This window comes from Pseudorca crassidens, chromosome 10 (assembly GCF_039906515.1).
Source record: "Pseudorca crassidens isolate mPseCra1 chromosome 10, mPseCra1.hap1, whole genome shotgun sequence".
Taxonomy (NCBI): Eukaryota; Metazoa; Chordata; class Mammalia; order Artiodactyla; family Delphinidae; genus Pseudorca; species Pseudorca crassidens.
The window spans coordinates 65228226-65243752 of NC_090305.1; the positions used below are offsets into that span (position 1 = coordinate 65228226).

The following is a 15527-nucleotide window of genomic DNA, read 5'->3' on the forward strand; positions in this document are numbered from 1 at the left end:
AGTTAGATGCACCCTATGTCAGTTACAGTACCAGTAGGAAGCAGAATCCAACTCAGGTAATTCAAAGGACTATAACGAAAGGGGTACAGGCAGTCGTTGTTTTGCACAGCTCATATGCATGAATTTCAACGATCAATAAATTTCAATTATTTTAGTTAAGTAACACCAGTCCCCCAACAAGATGGTTAAAATTTCAGTTACATTTGTATATGAACTATGAGCAATTGTATAAAGCTGCAGTTGCTAAAGTATAATTGGACGGCTAGCTCATCAGTCCACAAATCACTATGTACATAACAAATGCACAGCATGATCATGACCAATCATGTCACCTCTTTCAAAGCCTGTTGGTGACTGGTCACTGGACATCTGTTACTCAATTCATGCACAGACAGAAAAGTGTGTGGTTGTGTTGCTTCCTTGTTTCCCAGTGATAAATCCATGTGACTTTTTACAAAATGGTTAACTGAAAAAGGGAACTGGCTAATAAAGATGAAAATGCAGCAAGGAAATGCAAAGTGATAATACTGGAAGTAAAATTTGAAGAGCATATTGACGGAGTTACAGAAGAAAGAGCTGACTATGGGAGTGTTGACACTGCTGCCATTGGAGACTCGATATGCAGCTGGAGGAACTTAGGGAAGGTGAACTTAAAACATAAATGAATAAGTGAAGAAAATGATGGAAGTGATGAAGATGTCCCAGAGGAAGTGATGCCAGCAAAAACCTGCTGGTTTTAAAGGAACTCTCAAAGGTATTCTGTGACACTGAAAGTAAAAAGGATAAAATAGTGGCAGCTGATCCAGACTTAGAGTATGTCAATTTGCCAAGGCAGAGGAAAGATGTTCACTCTCTATCAAGATATACAACAAGGAGGAGCAGGCAAGCACTGTTCAAAGCATTCTTGGTAAGATTTTTACGAAGAAATACTTTTTATCCTCAATGTTTCTAATGCTTCAAATTAGTTTATTTAATATTAATTTTTACTACTTTTTCTCTTACCAATAGTAAGAGGGCTTTAGTGTTTTGACAAACGTTTTGAAATGTCACAGAATAATCATATTTTTTTCCCACTGATTATTAAGGTTGTTTTGCACGGTCATTTTTACAGTCCCAAAACTACTGTGCAAAGTGAGGACTCCTGTAGTTACAGAGATGGGGCGCTATCAGCAAACGAGCAAGGGATGGCAGGGCATTTTAAGGCTAGCCATGACAGAAGGCACACGGCAGAAGGGCCAGGGGAGCAAATAGTGCATCTGGAGCCATGAAGCAGGTACACATGGGAAGAGATCTCTGTGTGGAGGGACACAGCCACAGACAGAAAATGCAAGCACAGAGGGGACTGGGAGAAACATCCCACCCTCCTGACTTTGCAGGTGCTTTTCACTGGGTGAATCCAGCTGAAAGGCAGCTTGCAGTAGGACCAGGCAATGCAGTCAAGTCAGACTAGGGCATACAAGAGGGTGGAGGTGGGTGGAGCTTGGAAGGGGGGCATAAGTACACCTAACACTGTGCTGTCATTTTTATGTCCATGCCCTACAGTTGGGGACAGAGTTACCTGCCTCTCTGACGCTCAGTAAAAACTAAGTGAACACAGATGGGAATCTAGGTTTTCATTCTCTCAATGTAAAGCCCCTTCTCATGTCCACTGTGCTCCAGAATTCCCTTAGTGCTGCTTGTCATATTGGCTGGGACACAAAACACAGAGAGTTAGAGGACGATTGGGAGGAGAAAAAGCAAACTCAATGTTTAAAAGAAAAATTTCTATTGACAGCCCCCCAAACTCAGTAGATTTTAAGCAAGATGGGCTAGGAAAGTGTCAAGTTACATTCTAAATACCACTGACAGAATGTCAGGGCAGGCGTGGGTACATCTGTCTCTCAGATGTGACTGAATATAAAGCATGTTGCTTAGGATCAAGTTTTAAAGCATCTTACTTTCTAACATGAGAGTTTCTACAACTTATATAAGAGATTTTGTGTGTTTTAGTTATGTCTTTGGAAAGCTACTGGAAGTCTGGGGTGTTCATTAATCAAAAACTTGCTATTTAAATAGGAAAGACGCTCTGGTTGCTCTTCTTCAGAATGCTTGATTGCTACGAATGGTCTACTGTTAGGAGATGACTGTACATATTGCTATTGCTCTGGGGCTAGTCCATCCAGGAGGTTCCAGTCCCTGGGGTCTACCCACTAAGCCCATTTAAGTTACCCATGCTGCCAGCTTCCTTGCAAAAGGATGGAGAGGATCAACAGGGCAGAGTTTCTCACCCTTGGCACTACTGACATTTTGGGCCCTATAATTCATTGTCAGGGGGGCTGTCCAGTGCATTGTAAATATTTAGCAATATACCTGACCTCTACCCACTAGGTGCCAGCAGTACCAGTGTTGGAGCAGGCAGATAGCTAGATAGGAACAGAGAAAGGGGGACACGGGCCAAATGGCAGGAAACCAAACATCTTGTAGTCAACACGGGTCCTTGTGCAAAGAAAAGCAGGAACCTCCGGACTGACGGGGAACCATACATTTTGGGGTGATAAGTGTCCTGGAGGCAGGCAAAGAAAGGTGGGAATCTCTGCTGTCTGAAGGTAACCTTTTGCTCATTATGCTCTCATTACAATAAAATTAGCCTTGCAGATAAGAAGATTCCATAATGCACCGAGGCCATGACACTTCCGATCAAGACTAAATAAGGACAAAATTCCCTCCTCTCCGCAAGGTGGAGCTGGGATGAATATCAGGGGCTACAACCCCAGACCCCTCCCTCCCCAGTGTATATTCTGCCCCTTCATTTCTACACCCCCATATAACCTGCTTGCCAAAGAAACTCTGCACAGCTACTCGCCTGAGACTGACCACTCTCCTTTTGAGAATGTGCTATCAGTTAAATAAATCCTCACTTTGCTTTCTTGACCTCCCTGTCTGTCTCTGAATTCTTTCTGCCATAAGACAAGAACCTACTCCCCGACCTTTGGCGAGCAACAGCCAGGAGACCTGCCTCAGCCTCTCCCCCCCCTTGAGCTTGAGAGGCGCTGCCTTACTTCCTGCCATTACTCTCTCTCAACTCTCTCTCCCTCACTCTCTCTCTCTTTTGCTTTCTTATTGTGTGTCGCATTTTCAGACCTACTGCCCCAGTGATGGGGTCAAGCCGTAAAAGCCACTAAGATGCTCACCACAAGAAATCTCCCTTCACAGGATGAGTGGGTCGTGCAATGGACTACAGAGACGGTGGGTCTGTCTGCCCACCTCAAGACAATTTCCACGCAATGTTTTAGGCACACAGTTAAAAGCATAACCCTGGGACTTTCCTGGTGGTCCAGTGGGTAAGACTCCGAGCTCCCAGGGCAGAGGGCTCGGGTTTGATCCCTGGTCAGGGAACTAGATCCTGCATGCATGCTGCAACTAAGAAGTCCGCATGCCACAACTAAAGAGCCTGCATGCCACAACTAAGACCTGGCGCAGCCTAAATAAACAAATATTTTAAAAGAATAAGAATAAAAATAAAAGCATAACCCTGCCCCCTCCTCGCAGTTACCCTTATAGGCTTATTACTGGTCCACCTATACCTCACTATCCTTGTCTCGTCTCTGTGTCCCTATCTCACTCTTACTTTTGCACCTTACTCTGCTGGAAATGGGGGTAAAGAAATCTGTCAGGCATTTTCCAACCTTGTCGCTAGGTCCTGCACTTCTCATTGTGCAAGGCATGTCAGGAAAACTTTCTGGCCCTTCTCACAAGCAGCTAGGGACCCCAACCATAGGACCTTTACGTCCTTTGGGTTTGCCTTATCCACCACTTAATTAACCATCATCAGGTTCAATCGTGTGGAAATATAAAATACAGCCTTACTTAGAGTTTGCGCCCTGGCCATGGCAGCTGAGCTCCTTCAGGAGTTCCCTCACTCTGTGGGTGGTCTGTGGGTGTACCCAGGGGTGTTGGGAAGGGGGACCCATGGTGGTAGAAGGACGCCTCAGGCCGCCATTCTTCTCCACCCAGCATTCCGCAGGCCCCCTCCATGGTCCCTCCCGTCCCCACTCCTGCCTTGGCCTGTAGGGGCGGGTCTGCTGTGCTTGCCTCCCCAGGCTTGAGGGATCCTTAATGGCCAGTGCCTGTTTTTGGAAACTTACCACCCTTTTAGAGAAAAGATGCTTCCCTGACTAAATAGGTCCTAGAACCACGAGGATGTCCATTCCAGGGGGACATACCCTGGAACACAGGGATTAATACTGCCATAGAGTCTATAGAGAAGCCTTCAGGAAGGTCGCTCCTCCTGGGTTCCATGGACGCCAGGCTAGGACACAGGCCCCAGGACGCTGGGGCCAGCAGGACTGCCATATGGGGGAGTAGCTAACCCCCATTTTGGCTAGAGTTGACAGGACTAAGTGGAAGGGGACACCTGGAACCACTCCTGCCTGAGGGGGTCCCTACAGGTCCTCCTAACCCTAGTGCTCCTCTCTGTTATAGGAGCAGCCTCTACCTGAAGGAACGATGGGAAACACCTCCTCCATCTCCAAGGACTCACCCCTCCAGTGCATTCTGAGTCACTGGAATAAGTTTTCTCTAGATTCTTTAAGATGCAAAAAGCTTGTTTTCTTTTATGAAACAGCCTGGCCCCAATATAGACTTGAGGACGATGAGGCCTGGTCCGAGAATAGAAGCCTCAACTGTAATACCATCCTACAGTTTGACATTTTTGCAAAAGGCAGGGAAAATGGACAGAAGTTCCTTACGTTCAGGCTTTTATGGCCCTAAGAGAGAACCCGGAGCTATGCAAGTCCTACGTTAGGGACCCTTGCCAGCTGGGACCCATTCAGGCTATGAAAGCCCTCTCTAGTGGCATCTCTGGAGGAACAGGTGCCCCAGATAGAAAACCCAAGCCCCAATGCTCTTTAACCACCTTCAGCCCCTCTCCTGCCCTATAAGTCTCTTTACCCTTCTGTACCAGAAGTGCAGCTGGAGCTTCTTTGCCCCCTTCAAGAAGTAGTACACCCCTTTTTCTTTGTCTGACCTCAACCAGTGCTGTACTCGTTCGGGCAGATTCTGGGAGGACCCTAGCCAGTTCACCAAAGAATTCCAGGGACTGACTCTCTCCTTTGACTTTACGTGGAAGGACCTAAATATTGTCCTTTCCCACTGCTGCACCACTGAGGAAAAGACCCGTATTTGGGCACAGGCTGAAACATGTGTTGGTGGATTACACGTTGTCCAACCACAACAATACCCTGTGGGCATGATGGCAGTGCCTCTAATGGATCCCAATTGGGACTATAAACCAGGCCAGGCTGGTATCACTAGAAGGGACCACATGACCCTTTGCCTCATTGAAGGGAGGAAGCGATGCATAATTAAACCTGTTAACTATGATAAGGTTAAAGAGATCACCCAAGGCCAAGATGAAAATCCAGCCTTATTTCAGGCCCGACTGGTAGACGCCCCTAGAAAGTATACGAATGTGGACCCACACACGTTTGAGGAACACATTGTATTTGCAACCCACTTCATTAGCCAATCAGCCCCTGAAATCCATTGGAAGCTTCAAAAGCTTGCCATGGGGCCCCAAACCCCTCTCAACATTCTAACTGACACAGCCTTTAGTGTCTTTAACAATAGAGACCAAGCTGAGCAAGAAAGGAAGGAACAGCGTGACTTAAGAAAGGAACGACGGCAAGCCAGGCTTTTGGCAGCTGTCATGACAAGACCTCCTGGTCACCCCAAAAGTACTCCCAGAAGACCCCCCCAGCCAGGAAAGGGAGCCTGTTTTAGCTGTGGGAGCCCCAAACACTAGAGCAAGGAATGCCCCAGAAACACGTCCCAGCCTTCACCCAAGACACCATGCCCACTCTGTAAGAAGATGTGCCAGTGGAGGAGGGAACTGCCCCCAGCTCTGAAGGGAGTGAGGAAATTCCCCCATGCCAGTCGTGGCAGTGGTTGATTGACGGGACCTGGGACCTCCCAAGGCTCCCAAGAAGACAGTCATCATCGCACGGGAGGAACACAGTCATCAGTGGGTGACCACTAACGTGGCATGTAAGCTTGTCCAGTTTCTAGTGAACACAGGGCTACTTACTCTGTCCTGACTTCTCATGCTGGGCCCCTTGCCCCTGAAACCTGCTCTATTGTTGGGGTAGAAGGAAGACCAAATCTAGAACATTTCACCACCCCTCTAACTCGCACCTGGGGAAAGACCCTTGTCACACAAGTTTCTTGTCATGCCTAAATGCCCCAGCCCATTTATTGGGAAGGGATTTTCTCTCAGCCTTGGGGGCAACTCTTACTCTCCCTGAAAACCAAAACCAAGGCCTATTTTTGGCTGGGTTATGCATTATGGACAGCATAAAATATTCCCCGCAAATTAAAGAAACAAAAAACAAAAAAACCTTACAGATCCACAGGTCTGGGATCAGGGAATCCCAGGGAAAACAAAGTTTGTCACTCCTGTAAAAATCACCTTAAAGGAGGCTAATAACTTCCCTTGCAGGCATCAATACCCTCCCTTTCCAGTAAACTCTCCAAGTTTCTCTGCTCTTTTGCTTCTCATGAAATCATGTCCCCTTTAACCACACCCATCCTAGTGGTTTTCCTTGTTATTCACATTGGCACAGCTCCAGCTTACAAACATCCACTCTCAGACACCATAAATGCCATTGCTAAAGTTAATAACTCATCTGACTGTCGGATCTGCCCCCGCAGCTGTACCTCCCCAAAGGACCTACGTCTTTTGGGACTCCCTGCCTCCTTGAAGGACATGGTGGCGCTAACAGCAAAATATTCTGGGTTCTCATTTACCACCCAGTGCGGTAAGGAAGGACTGGGGCAGGAACCAACTGGAGGCCAAACTCTCTGGAACAGACACCCTCCTCCAAATCAGAGGGAAGGGTATTTCATCTTTTAGGTAAAGCTAGCCTCTGTTATTTACTGCTGTTAGCATTCAGGGACAAGAATTAGGATGGCTTAATGAAACACAGTACAATCACACTCTACCTTTTAGTAATCACAGTTGGGTGACAGTCACCAACCAGACTGCCAATATCCAACATGTGGGGAACATCACTACCTGGTGGAAGAACCTAGTGACTGGAATAAATAAAACTAAAACTCACAATAAAAGCATAATATTCAATAATAGTTAACAATACACAAGAGAAGGCCAGCACAGGGACTGGACAATATTCCAGACTAATGTTTAATATAAGTAATAACTGTATTCAGATATACTCCAACTTCTCCCTGTTACAGCTGCTGTATCGAAACCTGAGGTGTCGAGGGAAAAAAACTCATGGCTTCAGAAAACTCCCAGGGATTTCAACCCATCTCACCTGAAGATGAGGACTGCCACCAGCCACTGGATCTACTCCCCACTCTCCATCTCCACCACTGTAAACAACCCCGAGATCCCTATCTCTGACAGACAGCAAGGAGCTCTGGACCCACAGGTAGGGACAATGCCCGTGCTCACTCGAAGCAGTTACAGAAGATGGACCATCAACCCTTTGCCCCTTAAAAGATTTTAAGGGTTCAGACTCCTTGAAGTGGGAATGTTAGAGCAGGCAGATAGCTAGATGGGAACAGAGAAACGGGGACATGGGCCAAATGGCAGGAAACCATACATCGTGTAAACAACGGTGGGGGGCAGGGGGGCTCCTCCGGCAGACAAAGAAAAGCAGGAACCTCTGGACTGACAGGAAACCACACATTTTGGTGTGATAAGTGTCCTGGAGGCAAAGAAAGGTGTGGAAAGGCGGGAATCTCTGGCGTCCGAACGTAACCTTTTGCTCATTATGCTCTCATTACAAGAAAACTTTACAGATAAGAAGTTCCCATCAAGCACCGAGGCCATGACACTTCCGATCAAGACTAAATAAGGACAAGGGGTGGTGGTGGTGGTTGTGGTGGGAGATTGGGATTGACATATATACACTAATACGTATAAAATAGATAACTAATAAGAACCTGCTGTATAAAAAAATAAACTAAAATTAAAAAAAAAAAAGACTAAATAAGGACAAAAATTCCTCCTCCCCTCAGCAAGGTGGAGCTAGCATGAAAATCAGGGAATATGACCCCAAACCCCTCCCTCCCTTCCCCCTCCCCCCTCCCCCTCCCTCCCTTACCCCCTCGCCAATGAATATCCCACCCCTTCATTCCTACACCCCACATAACGGGCTTGCCAAGAAACCAGCGCAGCTACTCAGCTCTGAGAGCCTACCATCCCTTAAATAAATCCTCGTTTTGCTTTCTTGACCTGTCTCCTCTCTGAATTCTTTCTGCAATGAGAGGAGAGCCTACTCTCCCGCAACACGGGCTCCAGCTGTAACAGCCCAAAATACCTGCAGACATCGCCAAATGTCCCCTGCGGGGCAAAACCACCCCCTGTTGAGAAGCTGAGAAGCAGTAAGGGAGAGGGTACCTGGAAAGCCCTCACAGAAAGAAGCCGTGAAAATAAAATAACAGTTGAGCCAGACCTTGTTTGTTTGGTGCTTTAAATTCCAATTTCTTTCTTTCTCTTCTGTAGAGAGAAGTCTGTGCCTTTATTGGCCAGCCCGCTACTTGAGGGGAACGAAGCGGGAGGAGTGCGTGGCCACCGTGCCCGGCAGGGCGTGCTACAGGCTTGTAGGTGATGAGAACTTGCCTAGGTAGTGGCCAGTCATCTCAGGGTTGGTTTTCACCTGGCTGAAGGTCTTGCCGTTGTAGACACCCTCCAGGCTGCCCACCATTTTGGGCAGGATGATCACGCCGCGCTGCACGTCTCCACCACCTCAGGCTCCTCCGTGGGAGGCACCGCCTTCTTGGCCTCGCGCAGGCGCTTCAGCAGCCACTCGAGGGCTGCTTCCTCCGCAGGACGTAGTGCGGCTGCCGCCGCTGACCCGGGCTGTACGGCTGCGTCAGCTGCGCGCAGGCCGTGTAAGGTAGCTGGTCGAGGTCCACGCGGCCGCAGGTGAACTTGCGGAAGGCACACTTCTTCTGCTCTACCTCCGTCACCTTGTTGGCACTTCCTAAATTCCAGTATCATCACTTACTTTACACGACGTATAAGAAAACCGTATTTCCCAAGCCAAAATTCAGGACATATGACTTAACAGAGGCTTAAAACAAAACAAAACACGTCTATGAAAGTATTTATTCGCCAGCACTCTACAGTTTAAGTCACACTCGTATAGGTTTGTTTTGTTTTTTTTTTTTGTACGGTGTGCGGGCCTCTCACTGTTGTGGCCTCTCCCGTTGCGGAGCACAGGCTCCGGACGCTCAGGCTCAGCGGCCATGGCGCACGGGCCAAGCCGCTCTGCGGCATGTGGGATCTTCCCGGACCAGGGCACGAACCCTTGTCCCCTAAATCGGCAGGCGGACTCGCAACCACTGCACCACCAGGGAAGCCCCTCGTATAGGTTTTTTTCTCCTCCTCTCTTACCCCTTTTATCCTTTACAGGCATTTCCCTTAACAAATCTCTTGCATGTCTAATCCTGTCTCGGCTCCTGCTTCTAGGAGGAGTTGACCTGTTTCAATGACTCAAAAAAAAAAAAAAAAAAAAGGTATTGGTGAAGGAAGAAACATATGGCCATCGAGGGTGCTGCTCAGATGGCTCTAACAGAACCTGCCGCCAAGAGCAGGAGCTGACTGACAACCTTGGCTGCCACCCGGAGTTACAGGGGCCAGTCTTTCGCTGGCTGCCTCTGGGCAGTGACTGAGCTCGGCAGGGGCACCAGCACGGAACTATTCCCGCCAGAGAGGTGACCCCTCTAGGGGGAAAGTTTAGCCTGGGGATTCCCCAGAGGCCTGGCCACGATTTTCTCAGAACTGTGCTGTGGTCTGAGGTTCTTCCTACCCAGTCCTTCTTCCCCCGTCTCTTTACACAGGGTCAGCCCTGTACTGCAGAGGGCTCTCTTCAGACTGCGGCTCTTGAGCCCTCACAGGTGTTTCCCCCAATCGATCTCCTGCACTTCAAATCCCATTTTCCTGTCTGCTTCTCAGAGGATCTGACATGTAATGGATTCCCCTAAATTCCACTAAAAAAAAAAAAAATTATATAGAGCAATGTAGTATGTAGCCAAACTGTATCCGAGGTAATCGAACAGTTATATTACTTAAAATCAGGGATGTACCAGAAAATTGGGATGTACAATCATCCTGTCTATGCTTCCTAGAAAAGTGGATTATATTTCTTTTTTTAATTAATTTTTTAATTGGAATATAGTTGATTTACAATGTTGTGTTAGTTTCTGCTGTACAGCAAAGTGAGTCAGTTATACCTACACATGTATCCACTCTTTCTAAGTGAGGATTTCTGTACTAAGAACGGCCACTTCTTATTGCCTTCCTTGCCCCTCTACCTGGAACTTCCTCCAATAATTCATGGGACACCTGCACACCAATGTTACCCTAATTCCTTCCCCTGCCCCCTCAACATGGCTTTGGAATATCATTCTATCCAGGTAGAGGAATAGAACCCTGGATTCATTCAGGTGACAAAGATATGAATCCTCTAAGCTAAGATACTATTTCACCCCCCACCCCCGAGGAAATCCCTCTCCTCCTTCTCGTCCATCCCTCCTCCTCTTCCTCTTCAAATGTGAGGACCTCTATCCCACCATGAAGATATGAGACTAGGATATAAAGAAAGTTGGAACTTGAGGATCAAGGCTTGGCCTTTGTAATGACAAAGAGAAAAACAGTCCCTACCATCAGGCACTCAGCTAGGCTGCAACATTCTGCTGTCGAACAGAGCCAGTCTCACAGATCACCAACCTCAGACAAGGCTGACAAACACCATTCTGTAGTCATGTCTGAGCACAGACAAATATGAAGCCACTGTGCAAACCACAGAAATCACCCAGCCCCAGCTGACACAAATGACAGCTGTCCCTTCACCAACCACGGCTTTAGCTCTGCTGCCTTTGTCTCACCTTCTCTATAAAAACTGAAATTCCTGAGCGTAGAATCGATCCTGCTTCCTGATAACATCCAATCCAGAGCAAACCCCTGCTTCCTTAAAACTTCCCCCACATCACAACACAAGCGCAAGTTCTATTACAAGTCCCTTGTGCTAAGAGGCCCCGTGACTCCTCATCTATGCATGTACACAGCCTCCTTCACTGCAACAAATCAGTAAATCCAACTTTGTTCCTAGTGGTCTTCGGCTACAGGGCACAGGTGCTGGATCCAGCCAATGAAAGAAAAAGAGAAGAAATGAAAGGCAAGACAATGATGAGAAAAAAGGTCTCAGTACAAAGAGTCGAGGTGTAGATGAATCTCCTGACTAGGGTTCCAGTTCTAACTTGCTCTGTGCCCTTGAACAAGTCATACACAAGTGGAAATACATTGAACCTTCACAGGGCTGCAAAGTTAAGTCTGATGTCTGAGCAGTCATCAGTTTAGAAACACACAGGACACCTGTGAGAATGGCTATCATCAAAAAGAATACAAATAACAAATGTCAGCGAGGATGTGGAGAAAAGGGAACACTCGTGCACTGCTGGCAAATTGGTGTAGCCACTGTGGAAAGCAGTATGGAGGTTTCGCAAAAAACGAAAAATAGAACTATTTTATGACCCTGCAATTCCACTCCTGGGTATATATTAAGGAAAAATGAAAACACTAATTTGAAAAGATACATGCACCCCAATGTTCACAGCAGTATTATTTACAATTGCCAAGATATGGAAGCAACCTAAGTGTCCATCAACAGATGAATGGATAAAGAAGATGTGGTATATAAATACAATGGAATACTACTCAGCTATCAAAAAAGAAATTTTGCCATTTACAGCAAGATGAATGGACCTAGAAGGTATTATGCTAAATGAAATAAGTCAGAGAAAGACAAATACTAGACAAATACAAATACAAAGACAAATGATATCACTTATATGTGAAATCTAAAAAAATACAACAAACGAATATAACAAAAAAGAAGCAGGGAATTCCCTTGTGGTCCCATCGTTAGGACTCTGTGCTCTTACTGCTGAGGGCCCAGATTCAATCTCTGGTCGGGGCACTAAAATCCCACAAGCCACATGGTGCAGACAGAAAAAAAAAAAAAAAAAAAGAGCAAGCAGACTCACAGATATAGAGTACAAACCAGTGGTTACCAGTGGGGAGAGGGAAGCGGGGAGGGGAAATAAAGGGGTAGGAGAGAAAGAGGTACCAACTATTAGGTGTAAAATAAGCTACAAGGATATATTGTACAACACGGGGAATATAGCCAATATTTTATGATAATTATAAATGGAGTATAACCTTAAAATATTGTGAATCACTATATTGTATGCCTATAACATATAATTTTGTATATCAACTATACTTCAATAAAAAATAAATTAAAAAAAAGAAAGAAAGAAACGCACATGTCTTTCAGGAGCAAAAACAGACCAGTAATGATCGTCGCCTTCCAGAGACTTAAAAGGCCAAAGTTAACGGCTCAACTTTTAACTTGTGGGCCGAAGTAGAGGGTACCAGTTAGGAAAATTCATGCTTCTAGGAGGGACCAGACTAAAGGAACTGTGATCGCAAAGAGAAGAAATCGAAAGGTGGGCAGAAGGTTTTCTATGCATCCTACCTGAGCCAAGTCAGCTTGAGCTGCGGGGAGGCTGCCTGTGTGGAATGGTGCCGCCAGCCAGACGGCCTTTAAGCCACCTGTTCTACCACACGGCTGCCACTTTTAGCTGTGTGCTTTACCTGGGGGAGGATCTAGGCCCCAGGTGGGGAAATGCAAGCTCCAAAGGCAAAGGGGGGCCTTAAGCGAGATGGAGCAACCTTTCTTGCCCTCAGTGGTGAAAATGTTAACCAGAAACGCCCTTGGCACAGTCTCACGGATGACCTGCCTATGCCCTCGACTGGGGGTCCTGCAGTTTCCTTACTCACACGCTGGTGGCCCTAAACCTGGCTTTCACGGCCTTCTGTGCTCTGATGAGGGTCCAAGGTTCGTCACCCGTACCCAGAAGCTATGGGGAAGGTTCCTTGCAGGCTGGTGAGGCAGAGCTCTTGGCCTCCTCCGTGCTGTTCCACCCTGAACAGAGTGCGGTTCCTGGTTCTCAGCTGGCTCACTGGGCCTCAGGATACCAGCAGGCAGCCTGGACGGAGGCAGTCCAGACTCGCCACCAGGACGCTAACTGGGCCAACCGCCCTCCTGATCCCACTCCCCACCCCTCGCAACACCTCACCTGGTCCTCGCCCTCCCCTCCCCCTACCTCGCTCAGGGCCTCCTCCTTCTCTGGACCTCGGGCTCCCTCAACTCTCCTCTGGGCCTCAAGGGTCTTTTTCACCCTCTGGGCTCCTCAGGCCTAGGTATTTTTTGCCCTAATTGTCCTCACCTGGTCCGCTTTAAACATAGTTTAAAATCATGTCTTAGAAGCGGGAAGGGAGGACGGGAGGCCAGGGCAGTTGGTTTACAAGTGTGCCTCAAGATGGGCCTCATCCTTTCCTGGGAGATGGGTTGGAAGGAAGGTGGGGGATGAGTCTGGCCTCAGGCCCTTGCCTCACAGCTCCAGGATGAGCGCTTGCTCTTAAACTAGAAAGATCTGGAAGGATTAGGAGCTGAGGTAACCCAGGATCCTTGGGTGGGGATTTTTGTTGTTGCTGTCATTTTGGGGGCAGGCCTTGAACACCTTAGGGAGGAAGGGGCCCCCTGAGCATAAACAGTCCTTTATTTAATGGTCCCCTGTGACAAGAGCCCTTTCACAGGAATTTGCTGGAAGAATTTGACCAACTGAGGAGACAAAGCTCATTGATTTCCTTCCTATGTTCTCATGTCATCCGTTATCTAGCATCTTAGGGCGGCTGTTCAGAGAGGAGGACAGTGTTTGTTTGGCAGAACCTCATCCCTAGCACAGCCATGATCTTCAAAACCCTCTCTCTAATTTTCTGGGTCCTCAAAGAACTTGGGAAAGGGGACCTGGAAAATGGCAATTCAGAAACTTGAGATGAGACCAAAGCATCATAGAAGGGCCCACCCTTCTCTATCCCAAACTCTGGGTATGGTGAGTTGGATCCAGGAAGCCCCAAGGTGCCACCCTCCCCAACTGAGCCTGTTTGGTTCCTTTTATTCCTCAGTAGCCTGAATATGGTTTTCATCTCTCCTTCAGGCAAGAAAATATTAGGTTGCTGTTCCTAAAGAAACAATAGTCCTCTGTGCAGAGGTTTGGAATCAAGGGTAAATCTTGAGATGACCTATGTCTTACAGGTGCAGAGTCTATTACCTTCTAGCTGCTCCAGCCCTAAGTGTTCCTGAGGGCCACAATAGAGTGCACGGTTTTCTTTTCCAGTATCCAAAATGAAGGTTATGGGTTAAAGAATATTGCTGAGAAATCATCACAATATGTTTTAATTAGTTTACAGATTAATGTAGCTTGTTTGCTAAATACTTGCAACCTGGTCTGTTGCCTTGGGAGCAGGGCTAGAAACAAAAGGTCAGAATTGGGAAAATTGAATAAAAATTGGCAAAGAACTCATCACATTTTATGACTGCCTCTCCAGCCAAGCCCCACATTCATTCCTCTTTCAGTTTAGAAGTGTCTTAACAACTCAAGAAAGGATCTAATGGAATCGAGGTAACCAGCACCTCGTTTGGTGCCATGCTTTTTGAATGAATGAGCAAACGTTGCCATGGAAGTTTTGTAATCTCCTCCCTTCCCCCACCCCACGTCCCAACCCTCCCTCATAGCACTTTACCTGGCAGCTTCTCCACCAGCACTCAGCCTTAGCACACTGTCTTGCGCATAGTAGGTATTTAATGAGTACATTGAAATAACTGGATACACAGCAGAATGAATACCACACAGTTGAGTGCTACCCACACTGAAATTCTTCATGAAGATCAAAGCAGAGTTGATGCTATGTTCAATTATTGCTCAACTCTTGGCAAGGATCTGAAGACAAATAGAAACATCTTGATCTATTTGTGCAAGAAGTCTGCTTGCAGCATCTGTAGCAAGTGTAAATTCTCATCTGAAAAACTGATGTCCCTGGCCTGGAGAAAATAGATTAATTTTTTTTAACACCAAAGACAAAGTCTTTATTATCTCAAAAGGAGCTTGTTACCCATGTTATTTAAGGAAAACATAATTGAAAATACTTCATCCTGGATATAGTGGACTGATTTGACACTAGACCTTTTTTAAAAGGTATAAGGGGTTTTTATCTTCATTATTGGAAGTACCTATGTTACCACTATTTCTCAAAGAGACTGTTATTTGCAGAAATATCACCGGGTTGCTTTTCAAGAGGAAGTGAGGAAGATTTAAATCCTGATTGGAAAGGATCACCTCTGAAGAACACATTTCCCAATTATCCTTCCATCAGCTGGCTCACTGGGCCTCAGGATACCAGCAGGGGCCTCCTGGGTGGTGCCTGCAACCAGTGATGGGGTTGGATGGGGGTGGCCTTGGGAGGAGGTTGGAGGGCAGGTTCACCCCCAGCCCCCCAGGTGGAGGGTGGGGAAAGTGCTTAGCCTGCAGATAGCTCTGGTGACACTGCAGTTGGCAGGCTGCTAAGCAATTAGTGTCTCTTGAAAAGAAAGGGACCGACAACGGACTTGGCC

The 15527-nt window shown here is 46.9% G+C and overlaps 1 long non-coding RNA gene and 1 pseudogene across 1 annotated transcript; one reads left to right on the forward strand and one right to left on the reverse strand.

Annotated features, from left to right (window-relative positions):
- The first annotated feature begins 6661 nt into the window (after nt 1-6661).
- Nucleotides 6662-7860, forward strand: LOC137233097 (uncharacterized). The gene is made up of 3 exons (XR_010947296.1): nt 6662-6794; nt 7234-7430; nt 7804-7860. It is a non-coding gene; the product is annotated as an uncharacterized lncRNA (long non-coding RNA).
- A 680-nt stretch (nt 7861-8540) lies between these two features.
- LOC137232918 (small ribosomal subunit protein uS19 pseudogene) lies at nt 8541-10538 on the reverse strand (annotated as a pseudogene).
- Between the last annotated feature and the right edge of the window lie 4989 nt (nt 10539-15527).